The sequence below is a fragment of the Plectropomus leopardus genome, chromosome 11 (assembly GCF_008729295.1).
Source record: "Plectropomus leopardus isolate mb chromosome 11, YSFRI_Pleo_2.0, whole genome shotgun sequence".
NCBI lineage: Eukaryota > Metazoa > Chordata > Actinopteri > Perciformes > Serranidae > Plectropomus > Plectropomus leopardus.
Window position 1 is genome coordinate 29872498 of NC_056473.1, and position 20109 is coordinate 29892606.

Genomic DNA, 20109 nt, shown 5'->3' on the forward strand with positions numbered 1-20109 from the left:
CTACTACTACTACTACTACTACTACTACTACTACTACTACTACTACTACTACTACTACTACTACTACTACCACCACCACTAGGCTTGGGCACTATCACTGAATTACGGTAAACCAGGGTAATCAAAAATCCCAAAGATATGTTTTTTTCAAAACAGTCATAAATACAGGTGTTCTTTTTATTAATCATTGTATGTAGTGCACAGCACGCACCACCAGAGCCTAGTCTCTACTGGTAGAACAGGCAGCTGAGCTGAAACACACCGCAACACTTGGTGGTTGAGGGAGAAGTTACAGGACTGTAAACAGCTGGCAGAGAGAGAGCATGAGGAAAAACAGTATGTTGTAAAACATTGTAAATTAAGGATTTATTTTGACTAAACCAGAGCTGGTGATTGTTGGAACAGTAGACTTACAAACTAGATTTACTGGCAAGAGTAATCAAGACGGTTTGAGTGAGTTTTACGTAGTTTTTTGTTGAGTTTAAATGAAGTGTGATTTATGATGAGTTAATGAGGCAATTGAGTCTCGTCAGTCTTCCATGTTCAAGAGAAAGTTTGATTCAAAAGGTGCAGGTGAGGATGGATGGATGGATGGATGGATGGATGGATGATCATTTATGAAAATTTAAAAGAAACTGTATAGTGTTATCTACACCAAACCTATGATGACCATGTTTTGTTTGCCATCATGTACGTTTCTTCATTTTCTTTTTCACTTGTATTATCTCCCTGTTTGTGCTCATCTTAGCATTACTTCAGTGTTTTCCTTCTAGTCGATTTCCATCTTTTTCCCACCCGTCTACTGTCCGAGTTAACAGGAAATACATTCGAAAACGCTAGATATAAACATTAAAAATGCAGTTATAACACTTTAACTGCTGAACATCAGGGCCAAAAAAGAGTTTCCATTGCATTTTTACAAAACCTGGATTTTTTTATCTCCTGAAATACCACCACATGTGAGGGTTTGTTTATTTTGTTGGTTTTTTTTCTCTGAAATTGATCTGCTTCCAGTAGGCGCATTTTATATTAACAATTTCATTTCCTGAAATTAGAGGGTTAATGGAAACCTGCATAATCAGACTCTGGGTGACAAAAACGTGATGAGTTTTCAGTGCTGTAAAAGTTTGACTACTGAGGTTTAAATGGGGCTAAATCTTAACTAAAGTGCTTGCAATATTCACATTCTCCAAGAGCAAACAGACACTAAAAATAGCCCTTGAAGCCACGAAAGGCTTTTAATCCACCTTTGAGGGCATCACATGGCAGATGACATAGGCGATATAAAACACATCGCTGTGCAGAAAAGCGAGAGGTAAAACATAGAGCTGGTGAATTTCCAGTTGAGGTTTTACATATTATTTACAGAGATTCGTTTTAGCTTGTAGTGGATCATGGAAATGTGTGTGGCTGAAAAGAAACAAAGCTCATTAGGGAAATTTAAAGCCACAGCACAATGGGTACACGATGTTCCTCCACCTGTTCACTCAGTGGGACACCAAAGTTTTTGTTGTCCTCACATACCTGATCAAGAATAACAAAGACAGGAGGTAATTCACAAATGGCCTCAGTGTTTGCTTTCATTTGTAGTTATATGACTTTATGACCTTTGAACAACATTAAGTGCGCTGGTTGGTTTAAGAGAATAAAAAGACCAGAAAGATTCTTTACAATATTGCCCGAATCACCCACTAAAAGATAAAAACATAAATAATGTTGTTTTGTGAAGATTTCAAATAGGAAAAATCTATCTTTCACTACAATGACACAGTGGAAACAAACACAACATGACTGCCAAGCTGCAAGATTTACTCTGTGTGTCATGTTTTACATCAATCTTTAACCATTATTAAATGCAGCAGATTACCAGAGCTCACAGTTCATTTTAATTCACTACGTGCGCTACCTCTGAGGGAGGTACCAGAAACTTGTCATGCAGCCAGTTCCATCGATTTATCACCTAAAACTATTACAATAAGCTTCTGGGTTTTAGTTCTGTGGAACCATGTACCTGTCAACTGAAACCAACTCACAAAACCAAATGTCCCTGATAAATAACTTTTTTATATTTCTGATGTAAAACAACACATCCTAACTAGAGTTCAATCTAGTGTGCTGTGGTTTTCTGTGAAAGATATATGAGCTGCGGTTTAGGCAGCTGAGGCCGCGTTTAGATGAGAACGGCCCTATCAAAAAACAGAAAAGTCTTTCCTTTTCCTGATAACATTGTGAGAACGACTGTCATTCTCATTCTTCATGTATCTGCAATAACGCCAGGCAGTGTAACTTTGTGATGACACACCACTGAAAAACACCATGTGCATGCGCAAAGTGTCACGGTAATGTCATCTTTCTCACAGAATCTGCGCATTGCCAGTTTACACAGGACACAGTTTGTGTTTTTAGGCCCCCAAAGTGCCAATGTCGTGTGAGTGTAACGCCTAACCGCAACAAAGCTTTAATGTTTAATGACCAATGCAAGCAAAACATGGCTATATAACATGGTATATGGGTCAAATAAATATAGGACTTTTCCCCAGGAGACCATCACGTTCATGTCCCTTGTGAAAACAAGTCTCTGAGTTATTTTAAGGTACGTCAACCTACGTAGGTTTACTTGTCGAAACCAAACCTACATATTTTTATGTTAAGTTCATAACTTTACTTTAAGTACATAATTTTATGTTGAGTAAATAACATGACAGTACCAAACGATGCTTCTATACCTAATCCTATCCCGACACATTTTTACTTGCCAAAACCTAGCCTATGTAACTTTGCATTAAGTACATGACTTAATGTTAAGTACATAAAATTATGACGCCATTCATGAGGTGCTAATTCCTTTGATTACACACAAACTTCAGAAGACACATTATAGTATTTATTGGCTTTCAAGAACTCTTTATCACGGATTACTGTTGGACTGTAACTGTTGGACCCTGAAGTTAGGTAAATGTACTTGTGTGCCTGCTGGATACCAATAAGATTAGTGATCAAAAATGTTATTGGGATGAGGATCATGGCCCATTTTTATATGATAAAAAAAAACTGGGAATTGCTCAAACCTTTTCTGACTACTAAAGAAAACAAACTTTGGCCATTTAGTATTAACAACAAATTTTACCTCAGCCAGCTTCTTATTTGAAGGTAAATGGGCCAGAATAAATGTCACATAATCTATAGCACTGATATGATGTAATTTGTACTTATCCCCTGTATAAGAAGAACTTTAAAGCGTGTCCTCTGATAAAGAAGCGTATAAACCCAGTTTTGTTATCTTTTCACACGTCTATGATTTGCAAGCTGTAGACAATCAATGTATTAATGTACATACACCAGCTGAATAACAGCTGTGTATAAAGGCGCATTCACTGAACCATCATATCAAAAAATCTAACAACAGTCACAATGACATATGCTAAACATGGAAACTGTATAACCAAAGAGGAACAGCAGTCAAGCGTAGACTGTGAAAGTTCCTCTTTACTGAGGCAAAGACTGAACATGGACCTCCTGATATGACAGTTTCTAAGTGACTCGACAAATTAGTCTGAAAAAGTCAAATCAATAAAATGTATTATGAGTTGGACACAACAGACTGGACTTCAATATAAATAGGTATTTTTGTACCAGAGAAACTTTTTCTCTAAAAACCTTCTTCTAAGAAGCCACCTTTATGTTGTTTCTGCACCAAACTAGAAACCATTGTAGTTTTAAAAAGCCATTTGGAGGAACTATTTAGCTCCTATTTCAGAGCAGTTAATCTCCCAGCACAAGAGGAACCATTAATGATTGAAATATACAGTCCTTTTACAGTCATTTAATTAGACCACTGTCCTCGTCCCAGTATACAAGCACCAAGGTTCAACTCCGCCACAGTGGGTGGAGATACGCACCAACTACCAAAGAAGTTAGCAAGCGGCAAACGGGCTGCATGTCAAATAATGAAAACATGAATAACTGTACATTTTGTATATACCCTATTACTTTACTTTAGATGTTAATAACTTTGTCTTGTTTAGTTTTCTTTCCTTCTTCTCCTTCTTTTGTTTTTCTCTGACTTCTCAAATTAATGTTTGCTGTCTGACTTCCATGTCAAAGCCCAGTGCGGGGACCATGGAGCATGTGCAGAACACCTAGGCCAGTTCAGGTTTGACTGAGGCGTATACATGAAACAATAAATCAACCCCCAACTGCATTATTTAGGTGTGTTAGTCCAAGAAATTAGTCTTAGCACGGTTTCAGGTGGACTAACATATTTACATGTATTTTAAAAGTCCAGTTTAAGTAGCACTCACACAAAATTTCAACTTTTTCTAACATCATGTAAATGTACTAAGAGCTTGTAACAACTAGAATGGAGGAAAAACTATTATTTCTAACAATACAATGCGTATTTGACTTTAAAAGCAAAACTAAAGGCGCTACACAATATTTACAAAACGCTATTTCAATGTACATCTTGTACATCTTGCATTGTAATGCAAACAGATCAACATCCCTTGAAGGTATGCAGTTCTTGGAGAAGCTCACCAGTCGGCGGTTCTCCTCCTAAACGCCTCGTTATTTTGACCACTACTTTTATATTTGTTTGTTTGTCTATTCTTCAGTCACTGATATTCATGTTAAAGCTTTTTTTCCCCCTTGTCAGTGCATGTGTGGTTTTTCGTGAATTTCTGTGTCACCTCTCTAAATTCTCAGGTTTTTGGGAGCCTATGAATGCTCCACAGGTGAAGCTCTCGATTACTTTTTTTTTTTTCCTAGGAAACTGTTTTTGACTTGCAGGTTGGATAATTGATTTGTCAGAGGATTCGCTGCTGAATGCAAACTTTTAGAGCCAGCAAAGTACTATTAAGTTTCACTTCCACTTCACCTGAGGTTCTGCTGCTCCATCTGTTCCCACGGTACACTCTGCACTCCCAGAGGTGCAATGCACAGCTGTACAGTACATATATTTCAACAGCGCTCCAAAATTAGAAAATCTATTAGTGGCAATAGATGTTTTAATTATAGCACCTAAACACAGTTAAATGACTGAATGTGCATGAAAGAAATCAAATCTATAGATATTTACGGATATCTACAGATAATTTAATTTTGCTATAGAAATCCAATAAGGAGTCGAAATTCAGGCAAAGGCTGCCATGGCAACATATCAACAGCCTCGTTCCCCTCTGACTCACAGCTCTTTCCATCCCATAAACTTGTAACTCTTTTTTAAGTCAATCTGCCATACTGCTGTCAGCTCCGTTTAAGTCTCCTGCTCTGACACATCCTTTAGGTTTTTACAAAATATAAAGCCAGAAATCTGAAGATCAGAAGAAAAGCAGGTGATTTGCTATTTGTTAAGTAAGCACTTAGTGCAGGAGGAGGGAGTTCAGTAACTCATTGCCAGCCTTCATTTGTGTTTCTGTCGTTCCAGGAGTGCTTGTATACACTCTTCAGGCCTGAACTGAGACAATGAATGGTATGCCTGTGATGTTAACGTAATCTCACCCCACGTTGACTTATTTTCATGTCCAGAATGACATCTATTGACTGCATTATACTGAGGACAGACACTTAAAAGACCTGCCATTACACTGCTCTAGCTTACAGTATAAAATGTGATTAAAAGCATTCAACAAGTTTAGACAACATTCATTCACAACACACATCTTTAACCTGCAAAAATCCTTTATGTGGTCTTTATAAGAGTAATCTCAATTAGGCTTTGTCATGCTGTCCATGACATTCGCTGTTTAGGTTGATTATTGACTCAGAAATGGAAATTTATAAAAATCTTTTCCTGTTGTGAAACAGGAGAATTATTGCCAGGCTGCTCTGTGTCTGAAACCGTGAATTACAATGTAAACACAAAGATTTGGAAAATGATTTAAAAGGTGCTGTGTTGTGGAGGGCAGGGCGGCTAAATAAAATTATTTCACAGAGGGGAGCAAGGTCAAGGAGAAAAAACATGAGGAGCGCTCTGTCCCATCAGAGGGAGAAACATAAAAGACTGAGAGACAAAAAACAAAGGAGATGGTTAGAGTGGGGTGGCGATGTGGACTGGTACCATCACAAACACAAAAACTATAGTCAGCCTCCACTAAGAGAGGGGGAGGATGAGGGAGGAGAATGTGGGTGAGTTAAATGATTGTGGTGAAGAGGAATAAAAGAGATTTTGAGGACAACAGGGGACTGAGTTTGTTTGTGACTACAATAACAGACACTGAGCCTCATGCAGTAACATTATCTTAAATTTGTCTTAGATTTTCTTGTAATTTTCTGAACCATCCAAATTTGCTCTTAAACAGGTGTGCTCGATGATGAATCCCATTATGTCATAAGTGACCTATTAGCATAGCTAACACCTTATACACTAACACTATATACAGGGAGGTTTTGTGTCGTGTTCAAAGACTCATTTGACAAAACTGGAGACATGACATCAAAAAAGGTTCCAACAAGAACTTCTGCAATAGTGAAGCCGACGAAGGCCTAATGTTACATAAAATTAAAGTAAATGTGATTTCAGGGAAATATATTAAAGTAAAAGTATGCATGCAAAAAGGTTTAAATAAATGTATTAAAACAAAATAATTAAAAGGAAAAGCATGACGTCCTCATATATACAGTATATATGAGAAGCTGGAACCATGAAGTGGTTTTTTGCATAAAAGAATTGCCTACACAGCTATTGTCTAATTATCAACTAATTGTTTTAGCTGCACTTGTATACTTTTATAGGATTTGTGCAAGATATTCACATTTGCGCAAAAATTCTTAATTTGTAACGTAGTTATCAAATAATAGTAGTGATGTAAAAAGCATAGTATATCGTTGTAGGAAAGTGTAGAGGAGTAGAAGTGGAGAGTGGCATGAGTATTTAAGTAACATCAAGTTCCTCAGATTTGTACTTTAGTGCAGTACTTGAATAAATGTACTTAGTTAAACTACACCACTGGTCAGCAGAGGGACGCACAATAACTTAATTTGGATCAATTATAGTCGTATTTCTTTGGCCCTGAAATTTAATAATCCAGTCATTGTAATTACTCTGAAATATTATCTAAATTCCATTATATGACATTCATGCATTTTTAAATATTCCTCGTATATACTTTACGGTGGGCAACAGTTTGTGGTTTGTGAAAACAAGATGTTTTTCTCTTATCTTGGTAAAACTGCACTTGACCTCTTAAAATTTTCTTACCTAAGAGAAAATGAAAAATAAGAAAGCATTGGTGAATGCCAACAATCAGCAACAAATAAGAACAAATCAAGAATACAAGCAAAGAAAGAGAAAATTTGTTTGTATATCATTTCTTAAGTATCCCTCAAATCTGTGACAATTTAGGTCAGCATGATGGCCAATCAGTTAACTATGATGCTTCAACAATAAAAAAAAAACCCTGAAATATTAGCTGAATTTGGGTTGTGGTCCAAACTGCTTGTTTAAGCATGTGTGTATGTGTGTGTGAATAAGCTGTATATAATAATAGAGTGGAAAAATGAATTTCCCCTCCTTCTTCCTTCTTCATTTTATTGCTCTTTGTTATGATACTTAAGTTAACCTAATGGGAAGGAAGAGGAACCAAAAGGTGGAATTTAGCTGACTGTATATAACATTATGGGGTTGAGAGCTGAACTGATGGAAAGAGGGTTCAAATTAGGGTTGAAGGGCTGAGAGGAACAAATACCGAAAAAAAAACTAGTGGGTAAATATGGAGCAGCTGAATGTGGGACACACCGATTCAACACTGTCGACATTCAACGCAGAGAAAATTTGTCAGATTAGCCATTTCAAAGGTCCAATGTGTAAGATTTAGGATAATTCGCAGACAAAAAAAATGCATACACTAAAGAAAATGTACTTATTATATTCCATTTCTGGCAATATATATATTATTATGGCAATATATCCCCCTAAATCTTACACATTGGACCTTAAAGTAATGGCTCACAGTTTCAATACAACTCATCTGCCAATACTGATTACAGATTGTGTACCTTTGCTTATTTTAAATGACTGAAATTGTTTTTATGTACATAATGGAAGAGTTGCTGTGGCACTATAAAACTGGTGTGAAGGCCCACCATGACCAATCGTGAAAACAGAATTTCATAGTATTAGTGACAAAGAAATTATTTACTGTTATTGATAATTACGTTTGGCTTTGTGCTTTGAGGAAATTTTTTTAAAAAAATAAAGATTGTTGTCCGTCTTTTGGCCGTGTGGGTGTCTATCACTGCAGTTTATTACTGTGTTTTATGGCGGGTGATAGGGAGGGTGTTGGGACTAAAGGTGGAGGGATTATGTGTCGGGCAAAGGCTGAGTTGGTTTTGTCTTCTGGACGGTCTCTATGTAAGCCGACGTGGTCACGGCTAGATTGTGAAGTCAAGATTTTGCGATCAGACGATGAGACAGTGGCTCATACTGCAGGCAGCACTCTGAAGCCAGGCAGTTGCATAATACTAGCCGTTATTTCCCTGGTCAAACAAAGTCAAACAATATTTGTGATACCAAAAAAAAAAACATCTCACATACTGTTACTATTCCTCCCTGAAGGTTTCATTATTCATCTGCTTTACCCCAAAAATGTTGCCAAGGATTTTTTATTGTCAGTCCAGCCATGCAGCACATAAATGAACAATTTTAAGAACTCGGGTCTTGGTGATCATTAAATAAAAACATTTTGTTCAAATAAATAAACTAATAAAGTGAGCACTGTCATATGTAGTAAAAATCATAAAATCTTAATAATTGAGAAAACGGGTGGCGTTCAAAAGTCAAGGTCACTGTGACCTTTCAATGTGGCTGTGTGCTAAAAATGGCATTTCTGGTAAATCACCTCCAGAAGTTAACTGGGCAGACGTTAAACTGACCAGTCGCGGAGAGGATAGCCGCTCCGGTGACGGTCTTTCAGTGCTGCATCTAACTCGTGTAACAAAAACGCTGACTCTAATAAACATAAATCTCAAATCTTGAATTTTTTGGAGCCACTATGCTGTTTCTTTGTCAGGCAGATTCTGAGCCTACTGATTATGAGCATTTCTGTTGGTTTATAGGTCCCCGGTGCCTGAAAAAATTGCATTTGGGACAGTCCCACTGAAAACAGTTGGAGGCAGTTTAGCTTAAGTAAATAAATAAAAGCAAAGATACGACAGAGCATCAAAGGGAGCCGCTCTACCGGTGACCTTAGTGCTAGAAAAAAGCTTTCGTAACCTCGTCTCTGGTTACATAGCAGATGATTAGGGTCAGTCAGTCAGCCGGAGGAGGCTGAGCTGGTTTATCACTGCTACGTCGAAACAACGGCTCTGTCATAACGACCTACAGTTCAATAACCAGAACATTTGCTCTCATACACCAAAAATTCATATTTATTCACTCAGACTCTGTCCTTCAGTGATTTAGGGTCAGGGTTTTCCAAATGTGTGCAATGAGGAAGTGGACTGTGGCTTTAGTTTCACTTGTTTCAAGTTTTCTTTTTTCTGCTTGTTAAGTGTTAGGCTGGTCTGAGCGCAGTGAGCCAAAAATGTCACGTGTCTACAGCATAATGCAATGACAGAATTATTTTTGTTGTTATGCTGAATGACTGACAGATGACACACATATCTCATGATTCACTTTAGTGGCGTGACACATAACTCAAAAAACTCAAAAACAGTTTGCGAAGTAATCCTGAAAATAACACGGTTAATTGTTATGCAAAATTATAATTGCACATTACAACCTGCAACGAACTGGGCGACGTGACAACTGTGTGTGTGTGTGTGTGTGTGTGTGTGTGTGTGTGTGTGTGTGTGTGTGTTTGAGGGCGTGTCAGCAGCGGTTCTCTGGTAGGATGCACGTGGAAAGATCAGGGTTGAAGTTCAGTGACACTGTGGAAAGTTCGATAACACTGAAAAGGCCATGAGCTCTGAATACCGGTGTGGCACATCGATCACCCGCACAGATTACAGCACATGAACGAGAAAATGGTTTATTTACAAATTCAACAGAAGTGACTAACCAAAGTCTGTTGACCTTTAAACGTCTATTTCACACATTATCAAATACTTTAAGCCAGGGACACTCAACTTGCTTTGCTTGGGGGCCACTTTTGCAAAATGATAGGAGGCCAGGGGCCCATTACATGTTTCAAGGATTTTAAGACATTTCTCGAATTTAAGGACATTTCTAGGATTTTAGGATTTTTCTAGGAAATGAGGATATTTCTCGGGTATTTTGACATTTCTAAAATTTTGGGACATTTTTCAGATGTTAGCACGTTTATAGGATTTTAGGACGTTTTTTTGATTTTAGGATATTTCTCTGTGTTTCATACTTCTTTAGGATTTTAGGACATATTTTGAATTTTGGAACGTCCGACCTCCACCTGGGGGTGCGGGGGATTCTCCACTGGCACTTTTTTTGATGCTGTTTTATGGACCCTGGCACCTTATCTATACTAAAAGTATGAAAACAATTCCCAGTGTCACTTTATTTTTATTGTAAATTAGAAAATGGTTGGGGTGCCACACGATACCTGATGCTTTAAATAGGGTTTTATTTTCCCATCTAGGTGTCAGGCGTAATCAGGGGAGCAGGGTAAAACTTGTAACAGGTCACTCAGTGGTGATTAAGATTTACGTCTTTAAGCAATTCCATGTTTCACTTACAGGATGTGAAACCCTCCAAAAATGTGATCACATTGTTAATTCATGACTCGATCATAAACCAGTGCCTCACTCTCCTATTTAGATTTTATAGCAAATTACATCAGTCTCAGCATGAAGATCACAAGATTGTGTAGTAGTTGAATTCTCTCTTGGCTAACATTTCAGCAGATGAGTAAGAGGTACATAACACATCTACTCGCCTGGATTCATCCACAATTACACTTTTACCTATTACTCATGTCATTACACTACAGCCGCATGATTCTCAAATAAAAGATTGTTTTTTTAATCAGAACTGAGATCAAGATTGAGAAGTAAATGTGTTACCTTCTGTGAACAAAATAAATTGATTTTGTTGTATTTCTTGTCTGTAAAAATTTCCCACAAAGAAACTGTGACAACAGAAATTATTCTTACATTTTTAAATTCCCGTCAGTCCTTGAACGCATCTTGTGTTGTTATAGAATTTTGTGATACAAAATCTTACTAAACAAAATTTTCAGGGTACATTTAGCTTTCCAAAACCTTTCCAGGCCTAAGAAATTACTATTTGACTTTTCCAGGTTTTTCATGACCGTACAAACCCTTAAGATCTTTTAAATGTGCAGCCCTACATTACACATATTTATGCAACACTGAAATATTTGATAACATATCTGGATAAGGGAAAATGTGGTATGAGCCACTCTAATCTGGTGAGGTGTACGGCCGCTCTGAGGACTGTGTGTAATGTGTTTATGGGTCACAGAGAGCGGACAGTGGATGACAGATCATTTTTGTGATGAATAACTGTCACAGGTCCTGCTGTCAGAATTTTTCAAACTCAACCCTCCCCTGACTTTGTTATCAGCTGAGAGTCAGCAGTCTGAGGAGCAGAGCCACAAAAACACAACTACACTTTGAGCAATTACAACAGTGATACTCAACTATTTTCCAATTCAGAATAAAAATAAAGGGATTCATACTGGGAACTGTGTTTGTACTTTTAGTACTACTACAAACATCCTGAAATCATAGAAATGACCAAAACTGCAACAAAACATCCTGAAATCATAGAAATGTCCTAAAAATCCTACAAACGTCCAAAAATCCTACAACATGCATGGGGCTGCTGCAACGGGCCTCTGACCGCCTCTCATTTTGCAAAACTGGCCCCCCAAGCAACGGAAGTTGAGTATCCCGGTACTACATGTTCAAAAGAACAGCGATTGTTCAGCTCGGGCTGCTTGTGTTTCCTTCATGTTTCCGATGCCGGTAGAGCTGTTGATAGTGACGACAGCATGAAGCCTCAGTGATGCTCTCCTTTTCACTTTACACATATATACTCTGGTCTGACAAAATCATTTGCGGGTTAAGCCTTCTCCTAAAATAAACTATCGCTGCCTGTCACAAAGTGTATAAAAGACTGTAAACATAATAACTCAAGCTATATAATGACTGCACAGCTCACTTATCATCTTCTAGACATAATTTGACAAATTGATGATCTTGCGTAAGTCATCGCTCTCTTGCATAAAGTGAATGGCAGAATGTAAACAATACTTCAGGTTGAATAATGAATGCAGCACATCATCTGTTGTCGCAGCGGAGCTGCAGCTTGACAGTCAAAAAATCCAACGCTGAATCAATTTCTGCTTCAGAGGCATCCGCACAGCCACACTTCCTCCACAGACAAGCACACATCCGCCTCGAGTGCGTGGAAGTTATTTAGCAGGGGGACACAACGACAGAGATGCGGATGGAAGGCGTTAGTGAGGGTGATGACACATTTATGTGTGTGCATGTGTGCAGCTAAAAAGATCACTCGTCTCCTTCTAACTAAAAGAACCAGTCAAACCTGAATGACCGGGACTTGAGATTCCACCCTCGCTCTCTCTGTACCTGTTGTGTGTGTGCGTGTGTGCGTGTGTGTGTGTGTGCGTCAGAATCAGAGGCTCTGTGTAGCTAGCCAGTTTGTGCAGAAGGTGTCACGTTACCATGCACACAATAACTAGTGAGCTAACCACCACATAAACACTGCAACCACCCTCACCGTACTGCTATGTTGTGCATGCATTTTTTAAATTGTCCTCGGTAATAAAAACCGCCATGAAGAGATATATACAGCAAATTATTAACCTTTGATTTGAAAGACTTCATCAATCAAGTCTCAGTGAAATAGGGTACTTAATAATTAATCAACCTTATTGAGCTCCATGTGCACCTGCAGGAATTTAATAAAGATGGAAACTGTTTCTTCTACAAAGGTCTGCTGATCCACAGATTTGGGTACGGAGGCCTGTAAGTGACATACATCTAGGAACTTTGTGAAATTGGGGAATATCAGATAAAAATTCACAATTGTGAAGAGGCGTGGTGACATCTTTTATAACCAACATAAATCACACTTCGGCACACACCCACATTACAGGATCTGGAGATTTTGGAAACTGAAGACATCTTGTGTCAAAATTAATGGACAGTGTCAGATATTTAGGATCATGTTGTAAGAATGTGAACTGCTGCTACAACCAGCATCTACAAACCAACCAGCCGGACGACAAGATTAAAATGATGCAGAAATCCAGACCACAGTGGCAACACAGCAATCTAAACAATTTTTTAAATGACATTTAAAAAAGGGGGGAAAAAAGTGCCATCTCTGCAGCCAAAGATGTATAATGAGAAGTATTTTAATACACACAGGGATCTGTACTTTGGGGAAATACAACATATATCACGTAATGTTAGACACGTTTGACATGTATTGGGAATTTTATGAACATAACATAACATCTATCTAGTGGACTGAGCAAGTAATTTTTTTATTTTAGTAGGCTAACTAAAATCTCATTTGTATTTGCAATATTAATTATTTATATAATAAAAGATCAATACTTGTCAATACAATACGTGTCTGTGTATCGATACAATATTGCCACACAAAATATCATACTATGCTGTATTAATTTTTTCCTCCATCCCTTTGAACACAAAAGCTTATCAACCAACAAGTAATTTGAGGTTTAAAGGATTATTTGAGGACTAAAATACATTTTAAATTACATTTAATTAAACATTTTCGACCAGAGTGTATGTTTAATTAAAGCACATGGGATTTATTTTATTTGTTTTTATTTTTATTTATTTTCTCCATTGCTCTACAATGTAGGCATTTCGCACACAATTTATTTATCATACAGTCAAATTCAGATTGCAACCAAGAATTTATTCAACCCAGATTATTCTACCTGGATGTATAATAAACATATTGCATATTGAATTTCAGGTCCTATAGTTTCCCATAGTTTCTCGGATAAATAAAATAGCTTCCAGTTCATGTTTACTTTAGTCTGAACTTGGCCAACAGAGGTTAGCAACAATAATAGCTTTCTTTTTTATTTTTAAAAAAAATCAGCAATTGTGACCATGTGTTAAATCTAATATACTGGTGTTTGATATAATGCGACTGAGTCAGTATCAAAGGGCCGAGTCTGCAGGGAGCAAAAGGCAGCAGCTATTCCCTCAAGCACACACACTAATTTATTTCTTGCTGCAAATTCCCACCGTGCCAGTCAGCTGACACTGAGGGCTTTCCCAAACCAGCCTCTTCACCTTCTCCCTGCCCACTTACACTCCATCTCTGCGTTCACACAAAGCGTCCGCCACATCAAGCGCTGCCCAAACCACCTAGTGAGGAGGGGAAGTTATAAAACCGTCCAGCAGCGAGCCTGCGCCAATGCTGACTTCTTGACCATTTGCAACACTGTATTGTGATCTTCATCAAGACGCTTGGTATTAAAAAGTTCTGCGTGACTCCCTTTGGGAATGTAAACTGCTCAGACTAAGATAGACTTGTAATATTACAGCCATAAAGACGTTAACATGTTAAATGCCACACTTTATTTAGGATCAAACACACTCTTCTCTAATCTCCATAAAACAGTAGTCATGTTTATTTTATTGTAAAGGGTTATATATTTACAGGACCTGAATCTCGTGAATAAGTTTTATTTAATTTTATATTTGTTTATCTATCTATCTAATTTTTTGTTTGCCTTTTCCCTTCATTGGATAAGATAAATTATGAAGTGTGAAAGGGGATGACATGCAGCAAAGGGCCGAGGTTGGAGTCTAACCCACGGCCGCTGCAGCAAAATGCCGGTAGACAACAGCACAGATCAAATAAAACAGATACAAATACATATAAAGAACATAATATGGGATTATGTTTGATTTTTCTGTGTGGTTGCAAAATATTATGACAGCTCATTTTAAAACTCCAAAGAGGGGAGTTTGGCCCAAAACATACCGCTGTATTTACATCCTGACGGAGGGAGCTTTATGCAGCTGAAAAGGCGACTGCACACGGAGTGACGCTCTGAGACGGAGTCGGAGTGGGTTTGGTTCGATTTTAAAAAGGCCCTGAGGTGTTTCACCAGCAGAGAACATGAGCAGAGGTTCATTCTGCTCCCGGATGACAAAAGTTTATCTAAAGACCCTCGCCAGACTCCGGTCGAGCTGTACGCAAAATATCCACGACAGAAACACTGAGCCTGTCCTCTCCACCTTCACACGCCACCACAGCACCCTGACTCCTTCAGGCTCCTGCCTCCATCTCTTCCCCCTGCTGTGTGGTGTCCGTGAATCTTGTCTGTTTCTTCGACAACTTGTTTGTTTTCCTGCAACACACACCTGTGTGTTGTGTGTGTGTGTGTGTGTGTGTGTGTGTGTGTGTGTGTGTGTGTGTGTGCGCCCCCCCCCCGGGCTATGAGCCAACTGGTCCCATCTACAAATACTGTATACACAGAGCACTTTTCTGTCTTTATGCTACAACTGTAAGTTTACAAAATGGACAGAAAGAGGAAAAAGAAAGAGGTGAGTGTAAAGAGCACATGAAAGATGAGAGAAATTTTATACATAGTTTTAAACATGATTTTTGTGCTTTTCTGTTTAGTTTTACTATTTATTTTGAACAGAGCACATGCTCCATTTGTCTGGTAAAGGAGCCATAGTCATTATAAGTAACTAAAATTAAAAACTATTAACATAAATAAATAAATAAATAAAACCTATTTTAAAAAAAGGAAATATTTTTAGCTAACTGAAATAAAAATAAAAACTAGACTTTGGGAAAAACAAAACAAAAAAAAAGTGAAACAATACTGTGTGTTTTTTTAGAACTAACTAAAATAAAATAAAAATATTTACAGGTAATGTTTTTAATTTTGGTCGCTATCATTTCAGTAACATTTGTCAACACAACAAGCCTGTGTTGGTATTAGTGTGTATGTTTATTGAGAATGGGAAGTCTAATGACTGACAGACAGTTACCTTCACAAAGTGTTCGTACTGAAATACCAACTGAGAACTTTATAGTATTGCTCCTGACAAAAAAATCAACAAAATATAATACATTTTAAAAAGAAAAACTAAAAATAAATATACAAAATAAATATTTTATAATACTAATAATAATAATTATTATTATTATTGTATATGAGATAATATAAAAATAAAAATAAACCATTTTTAAAGAGCAAACATGAAGCTGAAACTGAAACTAAACTAAACCCAAAATAAAAATAAAAAAACTGAATAATAAAACAATATAAAAAATTAAAACTAAATATAAAAAATCAAAAATACAAAACTGTAATAACTCTGAAAAAAATAAATAGCTTATAATTCAGTAATTCAGTCCCAGTGTTACATATTCTCCTCTGTCCTCGTCTTTATGTCCACTGGCAAATACCCCCCACGGTATCACAACAGACGGATGAGAATGAGGAAAATTATTTATGGGTAAAACAGTTACAGCCTCAGGGCTCGACTCAGTACAAACAATGAGAGGAAAGGTTAACGGCAGGCCGCTCCTGTTAGACCTTTGCCCAAATCAATTGCACCTTTCGAGCATATCTTCATCCCCATCCAGCCTCCCTCTCTCTCTCTCTCTCTCCCAGGTGTTACCGTAGCGATGAGAGGAGCCACCTGAGGCCTGCACCTGAGCGCTAATTGCCATGTCGTCAGTCTCTATGGTAGCAAATGTAAACAATGTGCCAGATAATGTATCGCCATGGTGATAAACTCGGAGCAGCTCTTAACAGTTCTAAAAGAGGTAGTTTACCTCAATGGGGAAAAACCGAAGCCACGGGTGCCGGTGTAGCGTATGTTAATAATCCGCTTTGATGTCATTGGCACATATTTAGTGAAAGTCTGTAATGGCCCACAGGGACAAAGTCATTAACCCTTTAAAAATCAACCACTCAGTGAAGCACATTTTGAGTCACTATATCTTAATGAAAAATGTGTTGAACGTAACTTGACCTGACAGAAACATCTCTACCGTTCAGTTTAGGTTTGTTATGCTAAAAAATATCCACTTTAAATGTCACTTTATCTTTAAATATTTTGTCTTATTAGTTCGTCTCTTACAGAAGTTTTAACATGCTATAATTTAAGAGGTCTAACTGAACAGATTTATGTAACTTTATACGAAGAATTAAAATCTAGTAAGGTTTAAATAATTTTCAAAACATGCAAATTGTTGATTTGGCCTTTTACAGTAAAGGGAGTAAAGCTAAGATAATGAAATTAAAATTGACTATTTGCTACGAAATAAAATAACTTATGATCATTCATTCTAGTTACATGATATATTTAATGTTATCCAATTTATATACAGTGAAATAATTTTGTAAGTATGATTTTTTATTTTTTTAAAACCATGCTTTACCAAAAGGCTTTTTTGGTAAAAAATAGTGATGCTAAGATAATAATTTGCATTCTTACTTTTTAAAAAAAAGAATTAATATTCACTGCTGTTAATACAACATATTGAATTTTTGTCTCTTGTATATTTGGTGAAAGAAATTATATCAATATGATGTTTTCAAAGTAGTGAAATGGTAAATATCCAGAATAAATTCATGGAAATAATATCCGTACTGGTAATACTTCTGATTCCATGGTCGCAAATTGACATATGTTAATATTACAAGCAAATGACAACATATTACAAGCATTTTAACAGTCAAATTATTTGTAATTTTGATTTTCTTTTTCTTTTTCTGTTTTATCATTAACATAAACAGCCATCTCAGGTCTACATAAAAAAAAATGAGTACTGTTAAAAAAATAAACATTAATATTTGTTATTATAGCCCCAAGGAAATAAATTCTACCAAAAAAAAACTGTTATTATTGAGGACTTTAAAGGTTTTAATAAATAACCTTTAGTTGTTACTCTAAATCATACCAACACTTTGTATTAACATTGAGCTTTGTATTAACTTTGTGCCCTAGCCGACCCTCTCGGTCTCTCCCACTCTTCCTCATCTCGCCCTCTGATAAAAGACAACCACGTCATTGAGCAGAAAAAGATCCATACAGATGAAAGTCTGCATTCCTGCGCTGCACCGGCCCGACCCGCTCGCCCTCCAGCATTCCAGCCACAAAACTTATCAGCATCCACCATCACAAGCTCGATGCTCTCTAGTTTCTACCTTATTATTATGCTCTGTTATTCTCTTCTCTGCTGTGCCAAGCCTCATTTTCGTCTTCTTTCGGGCCTTTCCTCTCCCAAGTTTCTACTCCAGTCTCATTCTCTGCAATATGCTCTCATTCAGCTGAGCTCTTCCATAGCGTCTCTGTTGTTCATTCATTCACTTATTTAACAATACTCGCACTATCCTCCAAAGTTCATGGCCACAGAGCTACATTCTCCTATACATTAGGCACAACTACTGCCCTTTGCCCCACTGAATTCATTTACATTTCAAGTCAGTGTGTTAGGGTTCATTCACATTTTTACCAATACATTTCCATGACTTTTCCGTGACTTAAGGCAAATTTCAAAGACCATACATTCTCTGAAATGACCATCGATACCCATTATCAGTTTTTTTTCATGACTATACAACAGCTTTTTTATTTATTTTAATGAATTCAGAAAACGATTAGAACTTAATATGTAAATACAGCTTAGGGACTGTTTGTTATTTATGACAGAGAGGGGTGCAAAAAGATGGGGTGTGTCAAAAAAAAAAAATGTAAGCCCTGAGGAGGGACTTATATTTTACAACAAAAAATACTTAATCCAGCCATTTTAAGAAAACATTAAGTCCTGTTTTCTTTTAAAAAGAAAAAAAGCCTTATTCTTTTTCATTCCAAATTTTGGTGATTTTACAACAGAACATTTTGTTGATTTTTTTTTTTATATTTTTTTTTCTTTATAGACTAATTGTCTTTTTTATATAAAACATCTTAGCAATTTATTTTCTTTAAAAATGGTGGCAATTTTGAAATAAAACATGCCATCCAAGCCTGCAGGCCCATGGGTTTTGTAAGGCATGTTTTCCGTAATAAACACCCAAAATTACACCATTTATCATAGCCAGAAACTCAAAAATGCAGAAATTATCATTGGAATTTTAAATTTTGCAAATTTTGAACAAATCTTTTGTTATAATTCGGGTTTGTGAAACAAAGTCCATGACTTTTCCACAACTTTCAGAGTATTTTAAGTTTTCCATGCCAGGAAACTGATTTTTTCAGGGCTGTACAAACCCTGATGTATAAAAAGTGAAAGTGTGACAAACAGATCGAGTGGAACAAAATTGAAAGAATGTGTCATGGATGGTTGAACCATGAATGTGCACATCCTGTCCAGAGGTAGATTTGAGATTGGCCTCTCTGGCTCGATTCCTTCAAGTCAAAGCGAAAGGAGCCCGGAGCAAACAAAGGTGCACCCGTGACTGACACACTGATTAAGGGGATAAGCAGTTCTGTCTTAACTGAGCTTGTAATGTAAAATGCAGACTCAGAGCATACCACTACACTTATGCTTGGACTTAACAGGATCGCTGCTGCACAAATTCTGGTCTATCAAATAGCTCAGACACTGACTGTCAGTGTTACCACATTTTTTACATGTCAATTGCTGTGACATTTACAGCGTCCCTCTCAGAGTGCAATGTGTGGAATTTTTTGATTAAGTGAATCTAAATATTTTACTAAGTAATGACGTCATAGTGATGTCATCTGCCTGGTCATGGAGAGTACTTTTTTTTTTGGAAGATTATTTTTTTGGCTATTGCCTCTATTGTGATAGTACAACTTAGGCGTGACAGGAGCAGAGAGAGGATGACATGCAGCAAAGGGCCTCGGGCACCTGCTCTGCCAGAACAAATACTGAAAGATCAAATGTGTGGTGCACCAAAGAAATGTTGCTGGAATAGACACAATAAACTATTTTTCTTACCTAAATTAGCTCGGCTCCCTTTGCTCACTAACAGCTGCACATAATATCTGATCAATCATTAAATCATTAGCTGAAGTTGCAACTTATTTGTCACTTTCATGGGTCACTGACTAAGAGTGTTTGATGGAGAACACGGTGGTATTTTTAGCAGCTGGTTTAGTTGAAGCATTTGGTGCATTTGAGTTGGTAAAGTATGATGTGTAATCAATTAAAAGAACAGT